At 38.4% G+C, this 12,452-nt stretch overlaps 1 pseudogene; it reads left to right on the top strand.

Annotated features, from left to right (window-relative positions):
• The window catches only part of LOC102998512 (endothelial differentiation-related factor 1-like), a 415,405-nt pseudogene extending 403,850 nt beyond the window's left edge, over positions 1–11,555 (top strand).
• Positions 11,556–12,452: the final 897 nt, after the last annotated feature.

Below are 12,452 nucleotides of genomic sequence, written 5' to 3'. Positions count from 1 at the left end.
TGTACCGTGTTCTTGGATTGGAAGAATCAACATTGTGAAAATGACTATACTACCCAAAGCAATCTACAGATTCAATGCAGTCCCTATCAAACTACCAATGGCATTTTTCACAGAACTAGAGCAAAAAATTTCAGTTTGTATGGAAACACAAAAGACCCCGAATAGCCCAGACAATGTTGAGAAAGTAAAATGAATCCAGAGGAATCAGGCTCCCAGACTTCAAACTGTACTACAAAGCTACAGTAATCAAGACAGTATGGTAGTGGCACAAAAACAGAAACATAGATCAATGGAACAGTATAGAAAGCCCAGAGATAAACCCACGCACATATGTTCACCTTATTTTTGATAAAGGACGCAAGAATATATAATGGAAAAAAGGCAGCCTCTTCAATAAATGGTGCTGGGAAAACTGGACAGCTACATGTAAAAGAATGAAATTAGAACACTCCCTAACACCATACACAAAAATAAACTCAAAATGGATTAAAGACCTAAGTGTAAGGCCAGACACTATAAAACTCTTAGAGGAAAACATAGGCAGAACGCTCTATGACATAAATCACAGCAAGATCCTTTGTGACCCATCTCCTAGAGAAATGGAAATAAAAACAAAAATAAGCAAATGGGACCTAATGAAACTTAAAAGCTCTTGCACAGCAAAGGAAACCATAAACAAGATGAAAAAAACACCCCTCAGAATGGGAGAAAATACTTGCAAATGCAAATGAAGCAACTGACAAAGGATTAATCTCCAAAATATACAAGCAGCTCATGTAGCTCAATATCAAAAAAACAAACAACGCCATCCAAAAATGGGCAGAAGACCTAAATAGACATTTCTCCAAAGAAGACGTAGAGATAGCCAACAAACACATGAAAGAATGCTCAACGTTACTAATCATTAGAGAAATGCAAATCAAAAGTACAATGAGGTATCACCTCACACCAGTCAGAATGACCATCATCAAAAAATCTACAAACAATAAATGCTGGAGAGGGCGTGGAGAAAAGGGAACCCTCTCGCACTCTTGGTGGGAATGTAAATTGATACAGCCACTATGGAAAACAGTATGGAGGTTCCTTAAAAAACTAAAAATAGAACTACCATACGACCCAGCAATCCCACTACCTGGCATATACCCTGAGAAAGCCATAATTCAAAAAGAGTCATGTACCACAATTTTCATTGCAGCTCTATTTACAATAGCCAGGACATGGAAGCAACCTACATGTCCATCGACAGATGAATGGATAAAGAAGATGTGGCACATATATATAATGGAATATTGCTGAGCCATAAAAAGAAACGAAATTGAGTTATTTGTAGTGAGGTGGATGGACTTAGAGGCTGTCATACAGAGTGAAGTAAGTTAGAAAGAGAAAAGCAAGTACTGTATGCTAACACATATATATGGAATCTTAAAAAAAAATGGTTATGAAGAACCTAGGGGCAGGACAGGAATAAAGACACAGACATAGAGAATGGACTTGAGGACATGGGGAGGGGGAAGGGTTAGCTGGGATGAAGTGAGAGAGTGGCATGGACATATATACACTACCAAATGTGAAATAGATAGCTAGTGGGCAGCAGCTGCATAGCACAGGGAGATCAGCTTGGTGTTTTGTGACCACATTGAGGGGTGGGATAGGGAGGGTGGGAGGGAGACACAAGAGGGAGGGGATATGGGGATATATGTATACGTATAGTTGATTCACCTTGTTTTAAAGCAGAAACTAACACACCATTGTAAAGCAATTATACTCCAATAAAGATGTTAAAAAAATAAAGACCACCTTCAGAAATAATTGAGATTAAATAATTTTTCTCAAAACCATAGATTTAGAGGGTAACGATTTTGGACTGAACTTACTCTGATTCATGAAAAAGTTGATACCCATTCCTTCTTACCCCCAGATTATCAAATGAGATAAAGTATATCGTTGTTTTGTGTGAGGTTCAACAGCCTTCAAAGGTAGGTATTGTGATTGTTGCCTGATTGATTACTGAGACTGTTCTGAGATTCTGCAAACACATCGAGAGTTTAAAATTGTCAGATGAAATTATCAGTAGAATACAAAACTACAGTGTAGCCGTAAGTATTTTGTCATAGTATACCCTGGGCTATAACCTTTGGTATAAACTTTTCACTTCTGCTTTGTTTGCCACATGTTAATTATGACTGAATGTTTAGATTCAATCTATATAGCTAGAATACCTAGTGAGGGTTCATACTGTTGCTGAGAGTCCAGAGTCTGATAGTGTTGGGGCATGGCAACTAACAACAATGAGTCGTCAAGTAAGGAAGTCATTTTCTTTTCAATTTTCTTTCAATATATTTGGATTACATGAAAAAGGGGATCTGATGTTTGTGCTATTTTTCCTTAACATCTTAATACTTGATAGTCCCCCTTTTTATGAAAGAAAGGTCAAATTCAGGCTCAAATCTTTCAGTAGGAAGCTTTATTTCATGAGTTCTTTTTGTAAGATAGCTCTGTTTTTGTTTATTTTCATCGTTATCTTTTATTTATGGTAACCGATTCTGGTTTTCTAGGTTGTAATATGTCATTCAATTTTATAATAAATTTATTTTAGTAAAATAAAGGTCAGTCGATTTAAAGAAATATTAAGTAAATAATAGCTCACATAGTACCTAGTTATGGCAAAAAATCAAGATGGTTTACAAATGACAAAGTGTATGAAATTATAGTTTATTCCAACTGCCCTAATTTACAAATACAAGTCTGAAGTGAAGGGTTAGTTTGAGGCAAAAAATAGAACTAGCAGTGGTATCCTCTGTCTTTGTTGTCTCCATCACACCAACCTCCCTCCCCAAGTTCTGAAGATATTTACCTCCTTTTCCATTCTTTTCTCTCTAATACTTTCTTTTATACTGACCAGCTATTTCTTTTACTGAAATTTAGGTGATTTACTTGTATCTATTGTATCCGATTCACAGTGTTGGCAGGTACATGTTAACTTGATTGTCAAGAAGCTTCCCCATCATTTAAACCACAGAAAGGTTTGCATTCAACTGAAATCCAGATGTTTATAACTGAAGATATTTTTATTTTATTGACATAAAAGTTTATAATACTATTTTTTGTATTGACAAGTTCAAAACAGTAGTTATGCTTGATTTTAAGGAACTCAACTAAGTTGGAAGCATTATTTACATCAGGAGTGGTAGTAGCCTGAGATAGATGCTATGAACATAAATGCAGTTTAATTCAATTAATGTTTATTAAATACCAGCTATTTGCCAGTCACTGTGCTCAGCATTGAAGATACAAGACAAATTTAATATCCGAATAGCTATAATTTACTGGTCATGTTTAATTTATTATGGCATTTGCCTCTTACAACAACCCTCTAAGATAGAATACTGTTATCCCTATTTTATAGGTGAAGGAACTGGGGTTCACAGAGTTTAGATGACTCATCCAGTGGCACACAGCTAGCAAGTGCCAGGGTCAGAGTTTTAATCTGTTTGAGGCTAATCCTCATGTTCTTTACATTCATGTTTTACCTGTCTGAGTCCCAAGCTGTAGTAGCTTATAATTTAACAAGATGTATATGTGGTTTCTGCCCTCAAAAAACGAACAGGCTGTTTGCAAATGGGAAAACCTGAAATATAAAAAAGGAAGAATAATAATTTGGAATATTCCAAATGCCAAATGAATATAATATCCATATGCATGGCCAGTGTTTGAAACTGCATTGAGGGTGAACACATTGGAAGAGTTCTCCTGCCTCAACCAGAAAGGAAGTCTAGGGTTCAAAGAAGCAAAGATTATTTGAAAAGGTGTTTAAAGCAGAACAATGGGAATGTGTTAAGGAGTAGAAGATTAGAAAAGAGAAGCCAGGGAATGTTAAACAGTCCACTATAGTTAAAGCAGAAGGTATACATTAATAAGCAGAGGGACAAGAATAGAAAGGTTGACTGGGGCTAGGTCATGAAGAGTTAGAATGCCAGGCTTTGGGTTTTGTTCTAGAGGTAAGAGATCCACTGAAGGTTCTTGAACAGGGGGAATGTATGAGGATCATGCTTTAAGAAGATCCATCTTTCAGGAGCATGCAGGTTAAGCCAGGAGGGGAGAGGAGTGGGGAGACCACAGCCATGGAACTGCAATAGCTTGATGATAAAAGTTTGGATTGAGAGGTAGCCATGGAACCAAAAAAGATAGGACACCTCTAACCATTCAGCAGTCACCCACAGATTATACATCCACCTCCAGGTTCTGGATTTCTAGATCTCCTCTTTACAAGGAGATCATGATAAGGAGATTAGGGAGGAGGTGAGTAAAATTCCCACCAAGTTAAGAATACAAGAGGAAGGAAAATAAAATATCATAAGATGATGTAACTCAAGGATAAGTAAGACACCAATGCAGGTGACCCTAAAGGCAGTACTTTAGAGAACTAGCAGGTGGGAATGGAAAATCCTTGCAGTCAGATAAAGCCATATAGGCATGGACTACACAAAGAGGAATGAATATGCATATAAGTATATATGAGTATATATATAATATATATGTGTGTATATATATATATATGTATATATATATATATATATATATATATATATATATATATATATATATATGGCAAACAATGATTATTCAGTAACTTTCTGAAGGTCTTGCTGAAACCAAGACTGAGGAAAAACATCATTTCAGATCTTCGGAATTCTGCCCCAACAAGGTATTATCTGGAGTGTGTTTGCTGCATATTGCCAGGAAAGTATTATATGGTTTGAAATAGCTGCCTGTTCTGACATGTAACTGCTGTGTAGTAATTTGCAGTCCTGTATATTTTGTGTTTGCCTTATTATATGACTGTCCATTTATGAAGCATAATTAGGACCTAGTAAGCTATAAATAAGGTAGAGTTTACTTTCTGGCAAATTCTTTAATGTGACTGATGACCCTTGGCACAAAAACTACAGTTGCAAAGCTTCTTAAATAAAAACTGCATAATGATCTTTCCATCTGTCAAAGTCACATAATTAAAGGCATCAGCAGTGCATAGAGTTAGCACTTCAGGTTTTGTTCACAGGTTTGGATAGCATCCATCATCAGTTTCACAGATGGAATTGTTTTTTCTTTATTTCTCAATTTTTCTCTTGTTTCTGTGGCTACGTAAGTCCCTATTGAGGGCCCATTGGAAGACTAAGAAACAGGGACCTGAGATAATTGACTACAGGCAGGATCCGTTATCTTGCTTCATTATTTATCACTGGACGTAAGCTGAGACTCTGTGTGCCATTAGAGGGGATCAATCTGCCATGTTATCCCCTTGGCATGGGAGAAAGCTATTATAAGGGCACACAAGGGCACTTGGCATTCTCTAAGATGAAAAGAGGAAAAGGTGAATTATTTGCTTCTTGGTGGCATTTTCTGAGCATCTGCTATATACTTGACTCTTAGAGTTACTACAAGAATTACAGATGCCGTCACTTTCACCTGCATATTCTAGCTCTACAGATGCCATCACTTTCACCTGCATATTCTAGCTCTAGTTGTCATAGTAAATAATAATAATAATAGCCAACATTATGAGTGCCATGTCACAGGCACAATCCTCAAGCATTTTTGCATTTTACAGATGCAAAAGAGACAGCTAAAATCTTGCCCAGTCACATACTTAGTAACAGAACCAAAATTTGACTCTCTACTCAAAATAGTCTACATAAATAGAAAAATATGGTTAAGTAGTTGGCAGAGAGATTTTTTTCTTTCCCATACATGGAAGAATGTCCATAAGGAAAACAGAATAGGAAATTAATAAATACACTATTCAACTCAAGGTGTAAATACAGGCAATCTTCAAATCAGTAGAGGATTATGTCCTAAAAATGTATTTGTAAATTAACTGTTTGGCATTTAATCATAAAATCATATGATGTCTGGAATTTGTTTCAAAATAGTGGGAGGGGGTGAGGATGAAGTAATATCGGTCATCAGTTAATATTGTTGAATCTGGGTGATGAGTACATGAAGGTTTATAATACTATTCTCTCCACATTTGTATATGTTTAAAATTTTTCATAATAAAAAATTTTTAAAAAGAAACTGATGAAAGCCTAGCAGCTTCTCTATGGAGAAATGTACAGATACATATATGTAAATGCATATGTGGAACATTACACATAAAATTCCCAAGAACCTTTGTTGCAGTGTCAAACACTGACTTTACACAATCTGTCTCAAATTATAAGAACTCACTCAGATGGCTATCATATTGCAAGAACTGGTTTGAGAGGTAAAATAGTTTCTAAGTTCCCTTTTATCTCTGAGTCCATGAATATCTGCTAGGTGCTTGTATTATTCTGGGTTCTCCAGAAAAACAGAACCAGTATTTTATTTGTAAAATATTTACATAATATATAATAATAAGATAGATAGATAGAGATTTATTATAAGGAATTGGCTGGAGACCAAGTGGAGATAATGGTATAAGTTCCAGCCCATGTCCAAGTCTGAAAGCAGGAGAAGAATAATGTCCCAACTCTATCAGTCAGAGAGCAAATACTATTACTTCACCTTTTGTTCTCTATTCAGGGCCTCAATGGATTGAATGATGCCAACCCACATTGCAGAAGGCAATCTGCTTTACTCTGTCTACCAATTCAAATGTCAGTTTCATTCAGGAACAGCCTCACAGACACATCCAGAATAACCAATAACTTCTATTTTCTCTAGCATGTCTTATGCTATGTCATTAGCAAAAACTGGCAATGATGAGGGGAGGGGATGGGAGGTCAGAGAAGAATAGAGAAGGTATGAACTGGTAGTTACTATGGATGGAAGATAAAGTTTATTGGAAGAAGAGATTTCTGGGCAGTGTCAAGGACTCAGGTGAGGCAAATGAACAATATAAGTCTGCTTGGCAGTGTAGTTTTTCTCTGCCATCTACTTAGTTGCTCTGGTGAAGGCTCAGCAAAGATGAGTGATGGGTTCATTCAGGATGGGGTTTTTTCAGGGAGATGTGTTGCAGAGGATAGGGTCAGGGACTAATTGTGATATTTGACTGCAGAATCCAAGCTAGATAACCATGGAAGTGAAGGAAGGTAGAGAATAATGGCTATAAAAGAAGTGGAGAAATCAATGAATTAGAAGTAGGAAATCTGTTTAGTGATATTGTATTTTCTCAGCTATTGGACACCCAGAAGCATCTGCTTTATCCAGACAGTAAGCTCTAAAACGGACCTTAGTGCCATCTTAACTATAGAGATGAATATATCTTACCAGAAAGGTTATTCCACCCCAAACCCATTAATCCAGAGGCTAGAAAGCATTCCCATTGTCTCCTGAAATAGCATCTAGATAGGAAAATTCAAATCACTTTGCTGTTTTGGTGAGCATACTGATGACTCCTAGACCTAACTTCCTACTTCCACCCTGCTCTTCATGCCTCATTACTAATCAGTTAAAATGGTGTCCAAAATAGCTCTAAAGGACTACCTTTAGTTATCATAGATTTGGGAGAGGAGGTTGGTGCTGAGAAACCTGGTTTGTGCTAAGTAGGACTAAAGATCTAAATGTCAAATGCTAACAGAAATTCACCGAAGGATCTGCTTTAAAAATGGTGGAATTCATTATTTTCAGAATCTTAATTACTCATTATTTAAACTTTCTGGCTTCTCTCTGCATCAAAAACACATGCAAGATTTATTCTGCACAAGTATGTCAAGTAATGCTTTCTGACCAAACCAAGCAGGCTTGATTTAATGACTGTAGGGATGGGCCTAGTCCCAACTGCATTAATTGGTAAAATATTTATGACCCATAGTATTATAATGTATGTGCAAACATAAGTGAGATGTTGAGTGACCCAGATATCACCGAGAGTGCCTTGTCTGGGATTGGATTAATTCCGCTAGACCTCATTCTCTGATACTGTTTGGTGCTGAGGACAACTGAACAGAAACTCCAGAGAAGGGACAAGAAAGAAAAAGCTGGGAAGACCCCCTCAAGCCTGTATGCCTAAAATCTGCACTTAGCAGCTCACCTTCATGCAGAAATATGAAAAGGATATCAATTTGTGTCTTGCCTACTATGTGTCAGGTTCTTTTACATCCATCATTCTGTTATATTATAACAATAACATTGCAAGGTAGATGTTTGCCAATTAGAAAACTAAGCTTAGCAAGGATAAATGACTTGCCCAAAGTCATATGCTCAGTAGGAGGCAAGCCATGATTCCTACTTAGGTTTGTCTGGTTCTTGAAGCTCTGCCCCAATCCCTGTGCTTCTTTGAGAACACCCCTTTCCCTATTGTCATACCTGTTCTTCTGTCCACCCCGTGGTGATTTGCATCTCCTTCAAGGCTGTTTGTCACATTCCTTGTACCTGTTTTCACCTTGATAAAAATGTTGGAAGGGGCAGGAGACAGCATATTTTCAAAATGGTCCACGTAATCCCCATTGTCTCTCTTGAGAAAATGGCCTCAAGAGAATGGAGTAGATCATATTCAGTTCATTTATTTTATTCATGATGGCTTCACCAGTTCCACTGCAAAAGAGAAAGGACATGAGGAACTGATGGATTAGCTAATAATCCTGATTATTAATTTATTTGAATTTATTTTATTATAACAATAAATTCAAAATATTTGACTCGTGATCATCACTTTAAAATATTTAAGAATGAGTAAGATAATATACACTAAAAACTGTGGAGTGTTTGTAAGAAAAGTAGTGAACAAAATCCAATAGTATCTTTATTAACAACATCCAACTTCTGCTAGGTCTTACAAGGCCTTCCTACTGAAAATGTGGCGGTCTCAGCATCCCCTGGGAGCTAGTGAGACATACAGAAGGTCAGGCCCTACCCCAGACCTCCTGAATCAGAATATGCATTTTAACAAGATCTCTAGTTTATTTGTATGTACATTAAAGTTTGAGAAGCATTGTTCTAACATATTTACTTTTCATAGTCAACACGCAAATGTACGTGGAATCCCTCTTTCTGGAGTAGTTTTTGAAATAGTAGAAAGAATAAGAGTTTAGGTGTCAGACAGATTGGTGTCAATATTTACTAGTTTTGTGACTTTGGGCAAGTTATTTAAACCTCTTTAAGTCTGGGAGTCTTTATCTGTAAAGATGAGAAAAGATCAAAATGGGGCAGAGAGGAAGCCAAGAGTAACACAAGGCAAAACGTGACAGGGGAAATGGATTTTGACAAAGGATCTACTAGAATGGAGAGGTGGAGAGCAGAATCTGAAGAATACTCCTTCACCTGTTAACTGGAAATGTATACCTGTACGATTCGGATGACATTTAGGAACTAGAAGAGATAAATTTTGACTGTGGTTTTACTATGCCTTTTTGCCTTTAAGCAGTTTAAGTTTTGGATAAATGGTCATATACTATCGGAAAGCAACAGAAAGGGTGAAACAGAGGTGACTTAAGGATAGACAATCAATTTAAGCGAAACATTCATATAAGCAAAACAAAAAATTGTCTTACAAAAATATATCTGCATAATGTATCTCTCACAATTACTCTGTGATCAAATTAATCTGATTTTTTCTATATACAAAAGCCTATAATTTTTTAAAATCCAGTTTGCTAAATTCTAATGATTTTTAAAAATTCACCAGGGGGCTTCCCTGGTGGCGAAGTGGTTGAGAATCTGCCTGCCAGTGCAGGGGACACGGGTTCGAGCCCTGGTCTGGGAGGATCCCACATACCGCGGAGCAGTTAAGCCCGTGGGCCACAACTACTGAGCCTGCGCGTCTGGAGCCTGTGCTCCGCAGCAAGAGAGGCCGCGACAGTGAGAGGCACGCGCACCGCGATGAAGAGTGGCCCCCGCTCTCAGCAACTAGAGAAAGCCCTCGCACAGAAACGAAGACCCAACACAGCCAAAAATAAATAAATAAATAAATAAATTTATTAAAAAAAAAAAAAAAATTCACCAGGGATATTATCTTTTTCAGGCAGAATAATGGTTTAATCAAAACATCTCTAATTTCTTTGATCTATTAATGAGTCCAAAAATGAGAAAATGAAATAGAGGTTCATCTATTTCAGCATTGATTAAATAGAACAAAAAATTAAAAATTATGTTATTGGAGATACTGTTCAAATAGGTTCCCAGACAGATGATTTTTTCGTATTCTCTTGCCAAAATATGGATGCTGCAAGTGTTTCTTTGAATGGTAGCATGGCAGCAAATATTATTAAGGCAGTGTTTTTTAAATGAGAAGCTAATAATCATATTAATAATGAATTGGAAAATACTCTTCCCACTCTATCTGACATTGTCCTTGCCCCCTTTTTTATTGGGATATCTTGCACAAATACATTACCTAGAGTTCCAGGTGCAGGTAAACAGATGTCTCTAAAATAACATGAAAAAAAAAAAGAAAGCCTTACCATTATTTGATGGCTGTTGGGACAAAAATGCAATAATATGCTATATTTTTAATGGATCAGCTTGGGTCAGCTTGGATATTGGCATGGAGACTATTGTTTTTCTGACCAAAGGAGTCCAATAATGTGAAACCTAATATATTTGAGCAAACCCTTGACAATCCTGTGCACAAAAATTTTAAAATAAAATGCCATTACACAATACTGGCACCTATGCACATAAAGAAAAACGACAAAAACAACTTTGTGCAACCTAAGGCATTCTGAGATTTTAAAAAAGCTTCATTCTAGGAAGCGGCCGAGCGACGAGGAGACGTAGCGTCGCCGGGTCTCCAGCAGCTGCCCAGGAGCTGCCGGACGGACCACCTGCCCAGTCTGCCCCGCCTGCCCCGCCATGGCTGAGAGTGACTGGGACACGCGACAGTGCTGCGCAAAAAGGGCCCCACGGCCGCCCGCCCAGGCCAAGTCCAAGCAGGCCATCTTAGCAGCTCAGAGATGAGGAGAGGAGAGGATGTGGAGACTTCCAAGAAATGGGCTGCCGGCCAGAACAAACAGCATTCGATCACCAAGAACACAGCCAAGCTGGACCGGGAGACTGAGGAGCTGCACCACGGCCGGGTGACCCTGGAGGTGGGCAAGGTGATCCAGCAGGGCCGGCAGAGCAAAGGGCTGAAACAGAAGGACCAGGCGACGAAAACCAACGAAAAGCCACAGGTCATCGCGGACTATGAGAGTGGCCGGGCCATTCCTAACAACCAGGTTCTGGGCAAGATCGAGAGAGCCATCGGCCTCAGGCTCTGGGGGAAAGCCATTGGGAAGCCGATCGTGAAGGGGCCGAGGGCGAAATGAACACAAAGCCTCGAAATCAGTGCGTTCCGGCTGATCTTGTCTGCCTGGTTCCCCTTGACCACCAGCGCCAGCGTGGGTCTCTTCACGCGGCCACGCGGAACACAGGGCGGTAGCCCTGCCCGGGGACCCCCTCTACCAGTACCTGCTGTCAAACTAACAAACAAAACCTTGCAAAGTGTTTGCTTCTCCTGATAATTTTCCTCCCTGTCCCCGTCCCTCACGTGGGGTGCGGAACGCTGCCTTCCTCTCCCCCGGGGTCTGCCCCGCCATGGGTGCGGCTCCAGGGAGCTCGGAGGGGGACCACCTCGCACAGGGTGGGCAGCCACGGTCTGCGAGAGGAGCTGCGTCTCCAGCCCGGCTCGCAGAGAAGCTAATAAACACTTGTTGCCCTTACAAATAAATAAATAGCTAGCTTCATTCTCACTTTAGCAAATCATCATACTTTGTTTACTCCTTAGAAAAAAGCCGGAACAGAAAAATGATTCAAATAAAAATGTTATATCAGAAACTAGAGGAATAAGAGCAAGATCTATAGCACATATTTCAAAGTAAGGAGATTACAAAAATCTAAAACAATGCATAATTCATGACAAATCTTGGCATATTTGAAATGTCTTTGAATATTAATTGGGTACCCACATAGAAGAAGTTTCTATAAATTCTGTCTTATGATGAACCTATGGAGAACTTTGTATATTTATATAATAATTCAGAAGTGCTGAAAACACTGAATTGAAAAGTTGGGAGTACCTCATAAGAATGATTTTTGAATCGTAAGTACATTTTTTAGATTTTGGAAAAGTGGGAAGGGTTGTTATGTTAATGATGATTACAAACTGTTGATATGAGGCTTAAAATTGCCTTAACAACAAATGTCATCATTTATCGTTTGATGATATCCACAACATAGATGCACCAGTCATATTGCCACACAAAATCCGTGGACCAAAAGTAATCTCTCTTAGAAGGCTATTCCAGTCTTCAAATCTCTATGTGCTCACTAAATGTTTTGAGATGGAGTTGCCCCATAGCCCATTGGTACATTAATTTTAAACTCTACAGGCAAGCAGTAGTTAACTATGCAAGTCATGCAATGACTAGGCTGTAGCAAGAAAGTTGCATACGGCAAATAGAATATTTCTTTCTGGAAATATGACTTGTGTAATGATCAACCATATATCTTTGGGGAATCATATTATTGAACTATTAACATCTAAGTAGTAT

This window comes from Balaenoptera acutorostrata, chromosome 4 (genome assembly GCF_949987535.1).
Source record: "Balaenoptera acutorostrata chromosome 4, mBalAcu1.1, whole genome shotgun sequence".
NCBI lineage: Eukaryota > Metazoa > Chordata > Mammalia > Artiodactyla > Balaenopteridae > Balaenoptera > Balaenoptera acutorostrata.
Note: the sequence above shows the minus strand (reverse complement) of the source record. Positions and strands in the feature narration are given on the sequence as shown.